Source organism: Euprymna scolopes, chromosome 46 (assembly GCF_053919585.1).
Source record: "Euprymna scolopes isolate OS-2025 chromosome 46, ASM5391958v1, whole genome shotgun sequence".
NCBI lineage: Eukaryota > Metazoa > Mollusca > Cephalopoda > Sepiida > Sepiolidae > Euprymna > Euprymna scolopes.
In genome coordinates this window covers 45,611,590-45,631,940 of record NC_136527.1, presented here as the reverse complement: position 1 = coordinate 45,631,940, position 20,351 = coordinate 45,611,590, and the positions used below count along the sequence as shown (strand labels likewise).

At 37.3% G+C, this 20,351-nt stretch overlaps 1 long non-coding RNA gene across 1 annotated transcript; it reads left to right on the top strand.

Moving 5' to 3' along the window:
* The first annotated feature begins 9,541 nt into the window (after window positions 1-9,541).
* On the top strand, window positions 9,542-20,085 carry LOC145270507 (uncharacterized). Its single transcript, XR_013865407.1, has 2 exons — window positions 9,542-9,643; window positions 16,369-20,085. It is a non-coding gene; the product is annotated as an uncharacterized LOC145270507 (long non-coding RNA).
* The last annotated feature ends 266 nt before the right edge of the window (window positions 20,086-20,351 follow it).

Here is a 20,351-nt window from a genome sequence, read left to right as displayed (position 1 = left end):
AATGGGTGTGGGCATTTCGTCAACCACTGAGTATTTTGAGTACTTGTCCACGGTGATGAGATATTGCCGTCCATTTATTTCGAACAGGTCCGATGTAATGTATTGCCACGGTTGTGATGGAATATTGTGTGGCTTGAGTAGTTCCCGTCTGTTGGCATCCTGGTGTTCCTGGCAGAGTGAGCACGACTGGCACATTTTTTCGACGTCCTTGTTGATGTTAGGCCAGTATATGCTCTCTCTCTATCTCTCTCTTGTCTGGCGACGGGTTTTTTCTATGCCTTGATGGGCCTCGTGGAGTTGGCGCAGGATGTCACTCCTCGTAGATTCTGAGATCAGAACCTGCCTTCCTTTGAAGAGTATTCCACCCTCAAGGGCTAGTTCTTCACGGAATGACCAGCATATTCTGATGCCAGTTGGGACATCCCGGATAGTTTCTGGCCTTCCCTGGAATACGATCTCTTTCAGGAGGTTTAGAGTTTTGTCCCTTGTCTCGGTACAGAGCAAGGCTCTCTTCTCCGCCGAGAAATTGATGGTTGCAATGGTGAGGTGTCCATCATCGACTTCTGTGTCTATGCCATCAATTTTTTCATCTAGTTCGACGACACTGTTGTATTCTGGGTTGGGCAGTTGGCTAAGTGTGTCTGCAAGGATCATGTCTTTGCCTGGGCGGTAGACTACTATCGTCAGCTATGCTAGCTACGCCTTGTATCGTTAAAAGCATACGTTGTAGACATAGTGGTGCTGAGTATAGCGGCTTTGAACATATAGTGACTAATGGTTTGTGGTCGGTCACTACGGTGAACGTACTTGCATAAAGGTACATATGATAACGCTGGATACCGTGCACAATTGCGAGCATTTTGTGCTCGATGTTGCTGTATCTGGATTGGCATTCGGTCAGCGTTTTAGAACCAAATGCGATCGGCTTGTCTTCCTGTGTAAGTGCTACCCCCAGACCCTTCTGCGATGCATCCAGTAGGATAAAAGGGCGTCGGTGGTGATCATTTGTTTTAGGTCATCATAGCATTTTTGGTGGTCTGGATCCCATCTCCAGGGTGTTTGTGATCTCAGAAGATTGCGCAGAGGGTGTGCCTTCTCAGCGAAGTTTGGTATATATTGGGAAAGATAGTTCAACATTCCTAAGAAGCGCTGTAATTCGTCCTTGCTTTGCGGCTGTGGCATCTGTTGGATGTCATGTATTTGGTAGGGTTTGGCTTGATGCCGGTGGGTGTGTATATGTTTCCGAAAAATGTGATGCTGCTTTTTCTGATGGCACATTTCTTACTGTTAAACACAAGCCAAGTTTATGCTGCTCTTTCCATTAGGTTTCGCAGATTTCTGTCATGTTTCTCGTCATCCTCTCCATATACTGCCACATCGTCAGCTATGCTAGCTACACCTTCCAACCCTTCAAGGATCTGGTCCATCTTTGTTTGGAATATGTCTTGCGAGACACTTAGACCAAATGGTAATCGTTTCCAACAGACCCTTCCAAATGATGTTCTACAGGTTGTCAGTAGCTGGGATTGTTCATCCAGGTGAATCGACCAATATTGTGCTTTGGCATCTAGCTTACTGAATATTTTGCTTTCGCAAATTTCGGGTTCAGTTCTTCAACCGTGGGTATTTTGAACGGATACCTTTTAAAACTTGAGTTAAGTTTCTGAGGGTCGATGCATATCCCGAGAGATCCATCCTTTTTTGTGCTAAAAGCCAGGCTGGAACACCAGTCTGTGTGCTCCTCTACTTTTCTTAACACATCCTCTTCAATCAATCTCTCAATTCCTTGTTTGATTTGTCCTTGAGATGGATGCTGCATTTACAAGGAGGGTCAATGAATGTCTCTGCATCAGTTTTTAGCAGGAGTTTAGCCATTCCGCTGAAGTTTCGATTCTGGGTATGCTTCCTTAAGTTGCACGACATCACTCTTTATAGCGTCAACATTTATCGTGATGAGGTTGAGCTGTTCACTTGTAGGCAGGCCTACAATGGCTGGTCCTGGAAAATCTACCACATCGAATATGGTGTTTATCCATTTGGAATTCTTGTGTCGTCATGGAATGTTGATGGTTCCTGCGCAGGTGATTGTGTCGCCGCTATAAGATGTGAGTCTTATGTGTGGTGATGGTCATAGTATGTTTAGGGCGGCTTTGTGTGTTCTGTACATTTGTCAGAACGTTCTCATTGGGAGAGTGTTCCTTAATGCCCCAGAGTTAATCTTCAACCGGAGTGTATGTGGTGAGTTAGGTATGTGGGGAGGCTTGACGGTTAGGGTTGTGTATGCCTCATTCCTGGGTTCCTTGTCGATGCCTTCCATACATTTGTCACTGATTGTGATCGCATAAAAGTGTTTGTGATAGTTGTCACCATCACTATCATGTCTATGTTGTCCACATTTTGGTTTCTTCTTCCATGTTCCGATCTTCTTTTCTGATTATGATGCCGGTAATGGTGAGGTTGCCTTTCCTGGCCTCTCTGTGCTGTTTCGTGGACATACAGCATTTGGCCCAGTGACCCTTGTTCCCACATGCAGAACATTCATCGTGATATGCAGGGCACTGCCGTGGTTTGTGGCATGTGTCACAGTTCTTGCATTTCCTGTCCATGTGTATGCTATGGATATTCTTTTTTTGCGACTCGCGGATTTGTTGAAGTTGGTCGTTTCCAGCTGTGAGGGCTTTGAATTTTCTGCCTTCGGTGAGGACATCAGCGATCCTGTGTCCTTTGGGTTTGCTGTATATGTAATGTGCATCCAGGAGACAAGCGCCCGCGTGTTTGTGTGTTGTGTGAGTGCGTAAAAGAGATGGACGAAAAGGAAAGACTTACCTCGGGACCGGCTCGGCGTCGCCGACCAAAAATAGATAAAGAAAGATTAAGATGGCGGCCGCCGTCTTTTGTAAAGGATGATATCTCGCAAAGTCACATGAATTCTCGCAATATGCAAATTTAGCCGGCCTACAACGGCCATAAAAGCAGGTGATTGAAAGACGTTGGGAGAGCGATGATTGACTTGGTCGGTAATTGTGTTGCTGTTGCTTTTCGTGCCGTGTGAGGATATCTTACCGTTGTTTGGTCTGGTCTGAGTAACTGTTCGCGTCCGTCTAGGCACCTTGCTAGTTGGATTCCGTGCAGAACCGGTGTTTACTGGTTATTGAATTGCTCTATGTTGCTGCAACATTATACATCTACAGAGGGCGCAGTACTTTTAAAGGATTTTCCTTATACATATAGAGGGCGCAGTAATTCTTTTTAAAGGACTTTCCTTACACATTTTTCTACAAGCTATCTCGGCTATTTGGCCTCTGGGACTATGACCGAGTCGAAATTTGACTTAAAGCTCATACCCGAGTTTGACGGGTCCACGTCCATTGTCGACTGGGTTGAAAGGGTCGAGCTGACGTGCGACCTTTGTGAGGTAAAAAGGGTACACACTGTGATTCCCCTGAGATTGGCTGGGGGTGCCTTGAGTGTATATCAGCAACTCAGTGCTGCCGAAAAGGAAGATGTCACCGCAATTAAAGCTGCGCTGTACAAGGCATTCGCCATGGATCCTTGTACGGCCTATGAAAAATTTGCTTCCCGAAAACTTCTACTGGAGAAAAGCGTGGACGTTTTATTCGCGGAGTTAAAGAAACTCGCAGTCCTATTCGGTGGAGGGGTGTCGGAGCAGACGCTCGCGTACGCGTTTGTGGTGGGCTTTCCCACTCGGGTGAAGCAGCTACTGAGAGCCTCAACCAGCGTTTCAACAACGACCATGGAACACTTGGCGATACGTGCTCGAGCCATCATCAAAGATGAGGAGGACCTGGGGGAACCAGCTGTGATGGCGACACAGACAGGCCAGATTGGCGCTCAGGAGATTCCAAATCAGAACCCTGCAAGCAATGGGAAATATTTTCGCTGTGGCCGACGCGGACATTTTGCAAGGAATTGTACCAACAGAGGGCGTGTGCGCTGTTTTAATTGTAGCGGTTTGGGGCATCTAGCCCAAAACTGTGTGGGAAACGTATCAGGGGAGAGGACGTCAGCGCCACCCTGCTCCCCGAGCAAAATTTGAACAAGGCGCAACCAGTGATGACCGTCTATGTAAACAGGATACCCTGCTCAGCACTTCTCGACTCAGGCTGTTCGCATACTATAGTGAGCGCCAGGCTGTGTCCAAGTTGGCCTAAGAGAAAGATCAAAGTCACCACGATAGAAGGCGAGACCCAGACATGCTGTGGAGCTGGAACTGTCGAGATCTATATGGACACCGGTGCAGCCACTAAGATCAATGTGCTCGTGAGCCAAGGAAATCTCCTGGGGTTTGACCTGGTGCTCGGATACAATGCCATCAAGGCGCTGGGGGGAGTCGCAGTTCATCGGGATGGAAAAGTGCGATTCTTGGAGGCCTCAGTGTGTGCAGCGCTCCACATCGATCGGCCGGATTTTACAGTGGACTACGACTCTCGCAAGAGGGCCTAGATTGCATCTTGGAAGTGGACTGAGGGAATGGCACCGACTAAACTCAAGAATGGGGTTGCAGAGTACCCTATACCCAGTGAGGCCCGAGCAGAATACGAAAGGGAACTAAAGGCGTGGATCCAAGATGGCTGGTTAATCCCCTACCCTGAGGACAAGCTTGGGCCTCCGAAGGGTCTAATACCCTTGATGGCAGTAGTCCAGCATAACAAGTCGAAAGTACGGCCCGTGCTGGACTATAGGGAGCTTAACAAGAATATTGAAGCCTACACTGCCGATGCTGACGTATGCACCAGCAAGTTGAGGGAATGGTGTCAGAAAGGCACTAATGTCTCGATATTGGATTTGCAAAAAGCCTATTTACAGGTGCGAGTTGATGAGACGTTGTGGCCGTTCCAGACAGTTTGGTTCCAGGGGCAGAGGTACTGCCTTACACGCCTCGGCTTTGGCCTAAATGTGGCACCACAGATCATGAAGACTATTGTCAACAGGTATTGTCCCAAGAAAAGCCCATGAGGGACTCAACGTCAGCTTACATTGATGACGTATACGTCAATGAAGATGTGCAGTTTGCGTCGTGTGTCAAAGAAACGTTGGCTCAGTTTGGTCTGGAATGCAAGAATCCCGAACGTTTAAGGGAAGGAGCACATGTATTAGGATTGGATGTTTATGAAGAAGATGGCACCCTACAATGGAGGCGTGGCAGTGAAATTCCAAGCATCCCCAACATCGTTACAAGGCGGACCGTTTTTTCTTGGTGTGGAAAACTTGTTGGTCACTTACTGGTCTGTGGCTGGCTCCGCGCAGCTGTTGGTGTAATTAAACGCAGAGCAAATTTAACAACCACGGGTTGGGATGACATATCCGATGATGTCCTACTAACTCTGATGATTAAAGAGACACTGAAGAGAGTGAACAAGAAGGACCTTGCCTGTAGGCGGTGGTGTGTTAACGGAGACAACGTAGGTGTGTGGGTTGATGCCAGTTCTTTGGCCTTGGGAGTATCGTTGGAGCAAGGAGGAAACGTGATCGACGATGCATGTTGGCTGTGGCCCGTAACAGATTCTCAGCATATCAATCTGGCAGAGCTGGACGCTGTTGTAAAGGGGGTAAATCTGGCCCTGCAGTGGCAGTCTACGAAGTTGACCTTGTACACAGATTCCCTCTGTGTCTACCACTGGGTGTCTGACACACTTTCAGGACAGACACGAATCCGTACCAAGGCAGCAAGCGAAATGTTAATACGAAGAAGGCTAGACACGCTAAAAAACCTGGTATCTGAGTATGGGCTATCATTGAGCCTCACTCTGGTGCCATCCCATTGTAATCGTGCTGACCAACTGACCCGAGTACCTTACAAATGGTATGAAGCCGCGAAGATGGGAATGGAAATTACTGCTCGATCTTGTGCAGTTGCAATCGACCCATGTCAAATACAAAAAATTCATGCACAGAGCGGACATCCGGGTATCAAAAGGACCCTTTATTTTGTGAGGCGTGTATACCCAGCAGTGACCAAGATGGATGTCAGACAGATCATCAGAAATTGTGAGGCTTGCCAGTCTATTGATCCTGCACCAGAGCGATGGCAGAAGGGTCGATTGGAAGTTGAGAGTGTGTGGCAGTGGCTGGCCATGGATATTACCCATTACAGTGGCAAGCCCTTTCTAACTCTCATTGATTGCGCGCCTACGAGATTTGCGGTGTGGTGGCAGATGACCAGACAGGATTCAGCAAATGTTGTTCGCCACCTATCATCCATTTTTTATGAGCGAGGTGCGCCAGAAGAGCTCCTGACTGACAATGATGCAGCGTTTTGTAGCCAGCAAGTCCGGCAGTTGTTAGATGAGTGGGGCGTCCGACTACGGTTGCGATGTGCGCATGTGCCGTCAGGAAATGGCATTGCTGAAAGAAGCCATCGCAGGATCAAGAGAATTGCTGCCAGGAAGCGATGTACTATTACGGAAGCCACATATTGGTACAACATTACGCCAAAGGACGGGAGGTCTCCTTCAACCGCACCTGCGAATGCTATTAACACGTACCAAGTCAGAGTGAAGGGAATCAACACTACGCACCCAGCTGACAAGGGAACATGTAACAGATATGAAGTGGGAGGTCCAGTGTGGGTGTGGCCCCCAGGAAATCGGTGCACCGACAAGTTTAAGCGAGGACAAATATCTGGAGTGATTAGCCAGCAGTCTGTTTTGGTCAATGGAACCCCACGACATGTGCGAGATCTTCGCCCAGCTACCGAGGTGCGTCACACAACTACAGAAGAAAGCAGTGAAGCGTCTAGTGATGAGCTGCCGATGCACGGATTTAGTGAGCCCCCTCCAGAGACTGATAGTGATACTTCATCTGATGAGGCAGAACCAGATCCAGAGCCCGAATCTGAAACAGTGAATGTACCTCTTCGCAGAAGCACATGCACTAAAAGGCCACCCCACAGTGCTCTCTATGTGATCATCAGATCAGGGGGGAGTGTAATGTGCATCCAGGAGACAAGCGCCCGCGTGTTTGTGTGTTGTGTGGGTGCGTAAGAGAGACGGACGAAAAGGAAAGACTTACCTCGGGACCAACTCGGCGTCGCCGACCGAAAATAGATAAAGAAAGATCAAGATGGTGGCCGCCGTCTTTTGTAAAGGATGATATCTCGCAAAGTCACACAAATTCTCGCAATATGCAAATTTAGCCGGCCTACAACGGCCATAAAAGCGGGTGATTGAAAGACGTTGGGAGAGCGATGATTGACTTGGTCGGGAATTGTGTTGCTGTTGCTTTTCGTGCCGTGTGAGGATATCTTACCGTTGTTGGGTCCGGTCTGAGTAACCGTTCACGTCCGTCTAGGCACCTTGCTAGTTGGATTCCGTGCAGAACAGGTGTTTACTGGTTATTGAATTGCTCTACGTTGCTGCAACATTATACATCTACAGAGGGCGCAGTACTTTTAAAGGATTTTCCTTATACATCTACAGAGGGTGCAGTACTTTTAAAGGATTTTCCTTATACATCTACAGAGAGCGCATTACTTTTAAAGGATTTTCTTTATACATCTACAGAGAGCGCATTACTTTTAAAGGATTTTCTTTATACATCTACAGAGGGCGCAGTACTTTTAAAGGATTTTCCTTATACATCTACAGAGGGCGCAGTACTTTTAAAGGATTTTCCTTATACATCTACAGAGGGTGCAGTAATTCTTTTTAAAGGACTTTCCTTACACATTTTTCTACAGTATAGTTCATTCCTGAAGGCTTCATAAGGTATGGAGGAAATTATTAGCTCGATGATTCTCTCATGCAGTTCTTCAGAGAAGTCGCACTTTAGTGCAAGCGTTCTGGCTCTGGTGACAAAGTCGTCTAAACTTTCATCAGGTTTTTGTCTATACTGCATTAAATGCAGTCTGTGTATTCGGAAGTGCGCATTAGTGTTTACTTGTGCTTCATAAAACTTCCATAGTTTTTTTGGTGTCCGTTTTTCTTTGTCTGTCAAACCAGTGGCGTTGAGCCGTTTCAGACCCTCGTCGTCTATGCCACGACAGATTTTTCTGGCTTGCTTCACTGTGTCCGTTATTTCCACATCGTCTAAATGTAACGTCATTTTTTGTTTAAATAGTGATAATGCTAAGGTCGGGGTCAGTCCATTGCATTTCAGGTAGACGGGTTGCCATTTTGTTAAGTTTTTTTTTTGTGGTAGTTTAACTTTTCTAAGCATGAGGCTTTCTTGTGGTAGTACCGTGTAATAGACGGGGGGGGGGAGACATTACGCTTGGTCTGATATATAAAAAAGTTTTAAAATTCCTGTCGTCAACAGAAAACTATCCGGTAGACAGTACATATTTGAAATATTGTTAATATCAGTAGTGTAAATTTTTGTACTCATGAAAGAAAAGCATTTGGTTGCAAGGGACAGTTATGGCTGACTGACGTTCGTTGTCATAGTTTTCTTTTTCGTGTTAGTTTAATTTTGTTTTCTCTTCCGCACGGAGTTTTGTCCAGGCTTTTTAGTGTGTACGGGGTCTATCTTTGTTCGTGGTTGTTTTACCGCCTGCCACCATGATGTGATAGGTAGGGTTAAGAACATAGACGAAGACGTGTTGGGAGGGAACGGAACACGTATCTTTTATTCAGGATAATTACATAGGGAGTAAAGCTATCATTAGTTTCGTACTAAGTTTGTTTGCATGTAGTTGGTGTTAGTTTCGTATCATAACTAAATTAATTATTAAAAATAATTTGAATATTTCAGAAACATTAAATAAGCAGTATTCATTCAATATTTTCACAAAAAATAATATAATTGTAAAAATATTTAATGTCGTTTTAATGATAAAAGTTATCACAAACATTTAAAATGTAATATTATAATATTTTTCTTGTGTGAATGATGGTGTAAACATCAGCGCAAGAATCTTTTTTATAATCCTGAAAACAAAAACAACAAAAAAAGAAGAATTTAAAGTCAGGACCATTAAGAAAAATAATTGAAAAATGGTAATAGTTTTAATAAGGAGTAATTTATTATTATTTGTTAATTATTGATTTAGAGAAATACGGATGCGTTGATTGATTGTACTAATTATTATTTTTTTTATTTTTTGCCTAAACAAGGTGTATTTTTTTAATCAATATTTTAAGACTAATATATATTAACTATTGTTCTTTTTCAATGTATTTTCTTTTTTTCTCGTATAGATATTAAGTAAGTTTTTTTTTTAATATCTTCATTTTTAATGTGTTTAGTAAACTGCACAAGCATCAAATTAAATTTAAGCTTAAATGTTTCAAACATAATTAAAAAAAAAACAGGAATCTAATAAATAAATAAATAAATAAAAATACGAAAAGACGACTTAAAAAACTATCAGTTTCCGCCATTAATTTGCACGTGCAACGAATTAGAGAATTAATAAAGATGAAACCTGTAATCTGTTCTTTCTCATGTAAATATTAAATAAAATAATACAAATTTTATCCGTGATATTCACCAAATTGATCGGCTCTATTTCGAAATGATTTCTTTTTTTATTTTTCCTCATCAATTTTGTTTTCTGCGAACTTGCTCTTTCGTTCGTCATCTTGAATGTTATCTTGAGCTTGTAAAGTCAATCACATTTGTAAAATCGTTTCCTTTATAAAAGCAGATAAAGTTAATCGAAAGCAGATTATAAAACAAAAACGTAAGTATTACTACATGAATTTTGTATCGATTTTTGCGCATTTGCAGAATACGTTAAAAATGTAAGGGAGATAACTACATTTACTAAACGAATAATCCTAATGAAAATGTTGATTTATTGTTGAAAGTTTTTCGCTGTTGATTGTTTTTTTGTTTTCAATATTTACTTGAACATAAGAAATAACTTCTTTATCGTTTACTAAAGAAAAAATAATTTTATAATTTTTAAATAGTTTTAACTAATGTTTTTTTTTGTTTACTAAAGAAAAAATAATTTTATAATTTACTGCAGTTTTTTTACCACTTATTCTAACAAATATTAAGGGAGCCTGGACGAATTGTAAGCATACGACAAAGAAGAGTCCTGTAAGCTTGAGGAAAGCAAAAAAATAAAACAATAATTTCTTACCCCTCCTGTTTCTGCTCGAAAAAAACAACAAATATAAATAGTAAATGTTTTTCCTTGTTTCAGTGGATTATTATCATTAATCTGTTATTTTATTTTCAATACTTAAACAAAAAACAACGATAAAAAAAAAATCCAAAAAATCTTTACAATAAAAACTTTTATAGTTTTTCGGATGTGCCGAAAACGAATATATGCTTCAAAAGTGAATTAGATTTCATGATATGAGGAAATTACTTTTTCCAAAAGTGGGGATCACTTTTTTCTATATATAAATTTAATGTAAAATGAGCGGTACTAGTGCACTTATTGGTCCATGCTGAAATAATGTTATTTTTAGAAAGCCATTCTTAACATGGGGAGAGGAGGGTGTCTTGTACCTATGCTGTAATTTAACATTACAATTTAATAAAAACAGATATCATAACACTTTAATTAAACTTGGAAATACTATTTAAAAAATAGTGCAGATCAGTAAGTGCACTAGCACCAAATAGCACCCACTTTCAGGCCACACGGTGATAATTTTTTTGTGGGGGGTGCTGCCTGAAAGCTGTTTTTTTTTCATTTTTACTTACTTTCCACGACTTGTTTGCGATAAAGTTTTTACTTACTTTCGACCTTAACAATTACCTTTAACATGAAGACTTCTATTGTTTTTTTGTATGCTGAAAACGAATATCCCATTAAACTTTATCGCAAACAAGTCGTTTTTCGAATATTTCACAATGTAAACAATTGGCCACTAATGATAACATTAGAAATAACACTGCCTGATCAGAAAACTACTTTGTGCAAAAATATGCATATGCTTGCACATACAGAAATGGTCACCACTAATAACATAAGGAATGACACATATCTCTATACATATTTTTCTTTTTTTTCTGTTCTTTAATCTACTCGGGCTTTATTAAAATATGAAATTAGAAAAATAATTTTTACCTCAACTCACTAGGTGGCCATAAAATGGGTGCTTATTTTGCGTTAAATTTTTAATGAAAAGTGATATCGTACTTTTTAAAAAAAGTACATTTTTCATATTATTTTTCTGTGCCACTGTTAAAGCATATATTCGGTTTCACCCCCCCCCCACGAAAACTTATAAAATGGTAATCATAAATCTTAAATGTTTTTCATTGTTTAATGGTTTTTGTTTTCATCTTTTTTCTATTTTCTCAGTGAATTATTATCATTAATCTGTTATTTTATTTTCAATACTACAACACAAAAAACAACGATAAAAAAAATCCAAAAAATCTTTACAATAAAAACTTTTGTAGTTTTTCGGATGTGCTGAAAACGAATATATAATTCAAAAGTGAATTAGATTTCATGATATGAGGAAATTACTTTTTCCAAAAGTGGGGATCACTTTTTTTATATATAAATGTAATGTAAAATGAGCGGTACTAGTGCACTTATTAGGTCCATGCTGAAATAATGTTATTTTTAGAAAGCCATTCTTAACATGGGGAGAGGAGGGTGTTTTTTTACCTATTATGTAATTTAACATTACAATTTAATAAAAACAGATATCATAAAACTTTAATTAAACTTGGAAATACTATTTAAAAAATAGCACAGATCAATAAGTGCACTAGCACCAAATAGCACTCACAGGCCACACGGTGATAATTTTTTGTGGGGGGTGCTGCCTGGAAGCCGTTTTTTTTACATTTTTACTTACTTTCAACCTTAACTATTACCTTTAACATGAAGACTTCTATTGTTTTTTTGTATGCTGAAAACGAATATCCGATTAAACTTTATCGCAAACAAGTCGTTTTTCGAATATTTCACAATGTAAACAATTGGCCACTACTGATAACATAAGAAATAACACTGCCTGATCAGAAAACTACTTTGTGCAAAAATATCCATATGCTTGCACATACAGAAATGGTCACCCCTGATAACATAAGGAATGACACATATCTGTATACAGATTTTTCTCTTTTTCTGTTCTTTAATGTCCTCTGGCTTTATTAAAATATGAAATTAGAAAAATAACTTTTACCTCAACTCACTAGGTGGCCATAAAATGGGTGCTTATTTTGCGTTAAATTTTTAATGAAATGTGATACCGTACTTTTTAAAAAAGTACATTTTTCATATTATTTTTCTGTGCCACTATTAAAGCATATATTCGGTTTCATCACCCCCCGAAAACTTATAAAATGGTAATCATAAAAGTTTTTTTTTGGGGGGGGGGAGGTTTTTTTTGGGGGGGGTTGAAAGATTCTAGACATTGACCAGTACAACTTCTTTATGGTTTACAATGAAAAAAAAAATATGAATTTTAAATGATTTTCACTGGTCTAAAGTAAAAAACAAAACGCTCGACACATGCATGGAAGTAGTATGCTCCTGTGTACTTGTCACTAATCAACCAGATAACCCCCAAAAAATTCAATACTTACAATTTTTAAGTTGTGCTCTGTTTCTAATACAAAGTTCTAGTAAATCGATCCCCCATTTTGGAAACATCGACTTTTTCAGCCAATTTTGAAAATGTAGCCTTTTTTATTTTAGCTTTTTTTATATTAATTTTCATTTTTTCCTTTCTTTAAATGTTTTTATTCTCGCCTAGTAGTTTCAATAAGAGGGATCGATGTATTAAAACTGTGTACATTCAAATCTCTTGTAGAGTGATCTCGTGTTATTATGTACTGACAAGATCATGTATCTATTGGAGAGCCTGATGAGAATTTCGTCATTTCACTCACATTGAATCTGACAACCGCCAACATTTAGTTAATGTATATATCCCATGAGAGTTCATTGTTCCCAACTTTTCACTAAAACGTTCTACTTTGCCGTTAGTTTGGGGTGATAAAATGATGTGCTCACATGATGTATGTTGAGGTCCTACAATACCTTCTTCATCAATTTGTTTACATTTTCTGTTAACAACTAAAGTGGTGCCCCGAATCTGGGAAAAATTTCAACCAACAGCAGATAAACCACTGTTTCAGCCTTCTTGTAAAAGATTGGAAAAACCTCCCGCAAACCACTATACATATCGATGAACATCAATATATATTGGTTACGCAAAACTGTAAGGTAGGGGCCAGAAATATCCATTGCTAGTTTTGCAAAAGGAAAAGGAAACAAATTTATTCAAGGTTTTTGCTTGTTTATGTTTCTAGTTTGGCATGGAATACATTTGCCTACGTATTCATAAACACGGTCAGAAATATTTTTGCTTATGTAATGTAAATTATATATATATATATATATATATATATATATATATATGTGTGTGTGTGTGTTGTGACCATATGCTGTGGTACATATAACGTTAACAATTGTTCATCATCGGGTTGCAATAAGTAATAAACTATCTTTTAGACATAAACGTTTTTGTTTCATTTTAGACGATTTACCATTCATCATCTGCATCTTTAAATCTAAAAATTTCGTTATCTGCCTCTTATTCTCTAATTAAATCAAAACCCAATAACATATGATGTTCGTGCAATACTGATGATCCTTTAACCTTCTTATATGATGCGAATTCTATTGATCTGAGTTTATCTGAGTAGGGAACGTCATCGTCTCTGCTCAAATCCATGGTGCATAACAAGAGATCCACACAAACATTTTCCTTCTCCTTCAAAGCCCACCTCTGTATTGTACTATTCTAGATGGTGACCTTCATATTATGAAAACATTCATTCAACTTATTAAGACCATTGTGTAATTATGAAGTGTATCGTGTATGCTTCTTTTTGTATAGTCGGTAAACTTGTCTGCATATCATTAAGTTTATGGCATAAGAAGTAAATTGGTTTTAAAACCTCTATACTGCCTCTGATCGTGTACAGTCTGTAGCCTTTCTCAGGATTGGAATAAGCCAGTATAACAATATCTGCAAGCTTCATTTTTAAGCTGTCTATCATCCCTCTCGGGGATTTAATTCTTTTGTTCATCAAGCATGATAATCACAGTAATTTTACAAGATACTCTACACTTAGCGATTTGGCAACCCGTTCTCAATGTGACTCGTTGGTATTTTTTTATCTTATGTGCATCTCACACACACACACATATATATATATATATATATATATATATATATATATATATTTGTTGTTTTTTCGAGCAGAAACAGGAGAGTTAAGAAATTATTGTTTTATTTTTTGCTTTCCTCAAGCTCACAGGACTCTTCTTTGTCGTATGTTTACAATTCGTCCAGGCTCCCTTAATATTTGTTAGAATAACTGGTAAAAAACTGCAATAAATGAAATATATGTTCCGCTGTCATTGACTATATGTAGGATCTGCTTTTTGTGCTCACCCTCGACTGTAATGCGTGCGTTTGCATGTGTGCACCTTCATGCTTTATCAAGAATTAAATTCTTTTCTTTTACTTTTCAAGTCATGTGATGCCACGTGAGGTTAACATCATAAAAAGACTTTCATAACAGCCAAATATTTCTTAATATCTTTAAATATGTAGCCAGTCAATTCTCACAATCTATATAATCTAAACAATGTAATAGTTTATTTCCTACAACATCAAGCAAAATCAATCTGTAATAATAACAATACATATCAAAATGAGCTGGAAAATTTAAGAGAAACCTTCGACCAGAGAGCTAGACACGAGAGTATTCAAGCGTCATTTGAGTCTCCAGGAATATGTTCATGTACAGATGCTTATGGAAAATCATGACTAAGTGATTCCATGTAAATGTGGAACATTATAAAAATGTGAGCCATGTCATTCACTAAGAGTAGGGTTAGAAAAATATTGAAAAGCTGTAATATGTGGAAAGATTATACCAAACAGAAAGAAATAATTACTGTAAAGAACAGAAAGTGCCGTTGGATTCTGTCAGATGCATTGAAGATCATGACACTTCATATCATTCGATAGTGATTTTTAGCAATGAACGAAAATCCAATATGCAAGGCACTGATTAAAGACACTACGGCAGTCGAAGAGAGAATGAAGAATTTAATCCTGGGTGCACAGTTTCAACGCTACAAGGTGGTTGAGGTTCAGTATTAGTGCCTATAGTTCGCTTGCAAGGTTGAATTCATTCGACCAAATACATTAATTATTGACTGAGCATTTTCTACCCTACTTTAGCCGAAATTTGGATGATAATCCAAACTTTATGTAGGATAATGCTTCCATTCACGCAACTCACAGTGAAATGCGATGCTTTTTCAAGGAAGACTAATTCAAGGAATGCCAAAAAGATTGCAGTTGTAAAATTGCAGAAGGGCTATACCACTAAATATTAACTAGTTCATTGTGTTCATGATATATTTGTGTTGCAGTAATATTCTAAAATTATATTAAATACAATTTTCTATAGTGCAGAGTTTCTTTATGCCTTCTTAATTTGAAGTTATTTTTTATTTTTTAAATTGATGTGAACACTAGGATACTTCAGTAAAAAATCAAATATGAACAGGTAAAGTTATAGAGGAATAAAAGATGACTCAAATGAGGTATTGGACTTTTAAACTGTTACATTGAATTTAGCTGTAATTTGCAGCATTTGAAAAAATGATAAGTGCGAACTATTTTATGCCATTATATATATATATATATATATATATATATATATATATATAGTCCAGGTCAAAATCATACTACCACTTAAGAAAGTAATGTTTGTTTTTAAAAAAAAATAATTATTAGATCAGGGTTAAGGGTTCGAATTAAGCAGATTTCTTTTTTTCTATCATATTTTCTTTTTGGAAAATGTTTTCAACCATTTGTTAGATTAAAAATTCGTAAAGGCTTATTTTCTTAAGTGGGCTTAGGATTTTGACCAGGACTATATATATATATATATATATATATATATATATATATATATATATATATATATATATATATATATGTATATATATATATATATATATGTATATATATATATATATATATATATATATATATATATATATATATAATTCCACAGCCAAACAACATCGAAGCCCACAAGAGCCATGAAAGTGAACGAAACAGAAGTCCAAGACAAAATACACCTAAGCAAGATCGGAAGTAAGATAGAAAATAACACCCAAGATGAGAACAGTATTCTGAAGAATCGAAATAATATGAAAAATTAATTTTAATCTCTAAATTGAAGAAACGTAAAGATTTGTAATTAAATATTTGATATTAAAACGCATTAATTTTATTAACTGACCAGTATCGCATAAAACTATACTAATTTTCTATTTTTAATCTCATTAATAATAGATATTTTGGGTATATTTTAATAAAAATCAACATGAGAAACTCAAGTTTACCACATGAAATATAATGTATCAAATTTATTTTATATTTTCAGAATTTGCAACAATGAAAAGAAATTAATGGATAAGAAGGAGCTTTCTTCATTGGTGATTTAAATTTATAATTATACATTTCTTTACATAAATTTTATTGAGAAAAATATAATAGCCTGGTTATCATAATACACTACATTACATATATATTTTATGGAATATATCTAACATGGCTGACAAACCCCATTCATGTGAAGTATGTGGTTCCTCTTTTGCACAGACGTCAACTTTGTTGAATCATATAAAAACACATACGGGAGAGAAACCACATTCATGTGAAGTATGTGGTTCTTCTTTCGCACAGAAGACAACTTTGTTGAATCATACGACAACACATACGGGATTAAAACCACATTCTTGTGAAGTATGTGGTTCTTCTTTTGCACGGAAATCATATTTGTTGTATCATATGAAAACACATACAGGAAACAAACCACATTATTGTGAAGTATGTGGTTCTATTTTTGCATGGAAGTCAAATTTGTTGAGTCACATGAAAACACATACGGGAGAGAAACCACATTCATGTGAAGTATGTGGTTCTTCTTTTGCATGGAAGTCATATTTGTTAAGTCATATGAAAAGACATACGGGAGAGAAACCACATTCTTGTAAAGTATGTGGTTCTTCTTTTGCAAAGAAGTCAACTTTGCTGAGTCATATGAAAACACATATAGGAGAGAAACCACATTCTTGTGAAATGTGTGGTTCTTCTTTTGCACAAAAGTCATATTTGTCGAGTCATATGAAAACACATACAGGAGAGAAACCACATACTTGTGAAGTATGTGGTTCTTCTTTTGCATGGAATTCAGCTTTGTTGCGTCATGTGAAAACACATACAGGAGAGAAACCACATTCATGTGAAGTATGTGGTTATTTTTTTGCACAGAAGTCAACTTTGTTGAATCATATGAAAACACATACAGGAGAGAAACCACATTCTTGTGAAGTATGTGGTTCTTCTTTTGCACAGAAGTCATATTTGTTCAATCATATGAAAACACATACAGGAGAGAAACCACATTTTTGTGAAGTATGTGGTTCTTCTTTTGCATGGAAGTCAGCTTTGTTGCGTCATGTGAAAATACATACGGGAGAGAGATCACATTCTTGTGAAGTATGTGGTTCTTCTTTTGCACAGAAGTCACATTTGTTGAGTCATATGAAAACACATACAGGAGAGAAACCACATTCTTGTAAAGTATGTGGTTATTTTTTTGCACAGAAGTCAACTTTGTTGAGTCATATGAAAAAACATACAGGAGAAAAACCACATTCTTGTGAAGTATGTGGTTCTTCTTTTGCACAGAAGTCATACTTCGTGAGTCATATGAAAACACATACAGGAGAGAAACCACATTTTTGTGAAGTATGTGGTTCTTCTTTTGCATGGAAGTCAGCTTTGTTGCGTCATGTGAAAATACATATGGGAGAGAGATCACATCCTTGTGAAGTATGTGGTTCTTCTTTTGCACAGAAGTCAACTTTGTTGATGCACATGAATACACACACGGGATAAAAATATCTCCACTAGAAAAACTGTAAAATCCTTAATATCTAATGTAGTAGCAAAAACAGTTTGAAATAAGTCATACACCACCCACTATTAGTACGAACGTCCTACATAGCTTGAAAATGTGGCTATTAAGCCAGACATAGTGATATGGGACAAGAAGAAGAATATGGCAACCTTAGTTGAAGAATGCATTACTAATGATGCTGGTCTTAACAGAGCAGAGAAGGAGAAAATAACAAAATACCAAGAATTTATGTACGAAATAAAAGAAACTGGAATCTTATGAATGTAGCAGTCATACCTTTCACCCAAGCTAATGAAAAATTTTCAAAAACTATCTGGCAAATATACTCAGTGAACCCCTTGCAAAATAAATACAAACAATAGCACTTGAAGGGAGGTTAGGATCTTAAAAGATGTTTCGGTTGGAGCAACCTTATTAATGGGAGAATGTTTGGCATCAAGTAGAATGCTGCATCCCCAGAAAAAACAAAGTGATAAGAAAATTTAAACAGAAAAAACACATTCTTGTTAATTATATGTTTCTTCTTTTGAAGGGAGGTAAAATTTATAGCATGGATGCTAAAAAGATAAGAAAATTGTTTGCACAGATGTGAGATTTGATGCATTATATGAAAACACATACAAGAAACAGTATCTGATAATCTTCCAATACCCATATCTCAACATTGTATTGCAGCATTATGAAACGAGCCAGAAGAACAACCTCTTTTACGCAAGTGGCCAACCATTTTAATCAGGTCTACTTTACAAATACTATATAAGTTTGAAATACACAGAAATATTGAGGATGAGCGATTTGCTATCGAGCTGCTAGGTTCTTCAAGGGGATGGCTATTATACAATGGAATGTGTAAATATATCGACATGACGATCTATAACATGTTGACTATTGAATGCTGCAGCAAGTCATGGGAACAGCAGTTGGACATGTTATACACCATCCGCTATGACTGTGATTCCTAAAGCTATGTGCCTTGAAACAGAGCTGTTAAACCTGACATAACAAGATGAGACAAGAAGGCACAACCTTAGAAGTTAATGTCTTCAACAACACTGGGCTAAAGAGTCAGAATAAAAATAACAGAATACCAGGTTTATGTACGACGTGAAACACAGTGGAATTTTTCAATAATCTCTATTTCAGTAATTATAGGAGCAACTGAAATTAAACAAAAAAATTTAAAAACTACCTAACAAATATACTTGGTGAACCAAGTGCAAGAGAGATTCAAACAATTGCTCAAAAACTGAGTTAGAATCTTAAAATGATTGTTTGCTGAAAATGTATGAGATAAAGGGTGAATGCCTGGTATCCAGTAGGGTGCGATATCACTAGCTTAAATGAAAAATTTTAATTAAAATTAGCCAAACCACATTCTTTTTACGCATGTGGTTCTTTGCATAGAAGGAACATTTGTTGTGCCATATGCAAAAACATACAGAAGACAAAAGAACTTTAATAGAACAGTCAGTATCTATGCATTTCATATAGAGTTAGATGTGAGACCCATGTAGGGATCCCGTTGATTTCTAAGAACTTCGACTGATGAAAATTGAAAGAAAGGGGAAAATGTATGACATATACTAACTGGTTTAATGAAAAATCCTAAGGAATATTTACACAATTTCTAGAATAGCGAACGTTTGCAATGAAGCGATAACTGTCTATCAATGGATAATTACTGTCTATAAATATCTATATATTCTTAAAAAATTATGTGAGGATCTCTTCAGACTAACTAAAATGTAAGATAAATATTTATCAGATAAATTCGACAATTTGTTGCCAAAATTTCCAATTCCAAAACTCGACACTTGTTTCCAAACTTCAAACTCAAAAACTCAACACTCTTTCAAGTTGAGTTGCATACGACTACATATATAGCATGCTTTCTTCTTACACGTCCATCCACAGTGAGAACTAAAATGATAAAACGTTAAAAAAGTTAAAAACCATATTCTTGTTATGTGTGTTTTATTCTTAAAAAACTGTTATTCACTCACGCAAAAACATGAGAAACAAATATGATACTTTGATTTTGTTAATAATTTTCTTAAAAAAAGTTTTATTCTTATGTAAATCTTTAAAACCACCCAAAAGAACTTAGGTCATGTCTTACTAGTTTTTGACCTTTATTTTTTAATTAATATATTTCAATAAAACGTCTATTTTATACCAAGTTTTCATGTTTAAATATATAATTCATGTTTTAACCTTTTATCATTGTTAATTTCATACAAATCTTTATTGTGAAAGATTTTTTTTAATACGATTAACGTTCAATAAGTAATGCCCCTGACACTTCTGTTTGATCTTGTAGAAATGTTGCATATGCAATGATTTATATTTCTGTTCAGAGTTGTACTTTGCCACATATGGCAAAGTACAACTCTGAACTAGTTGTTCCTGATTTACAAGTCTTTGAAATTATGTGTGAAATG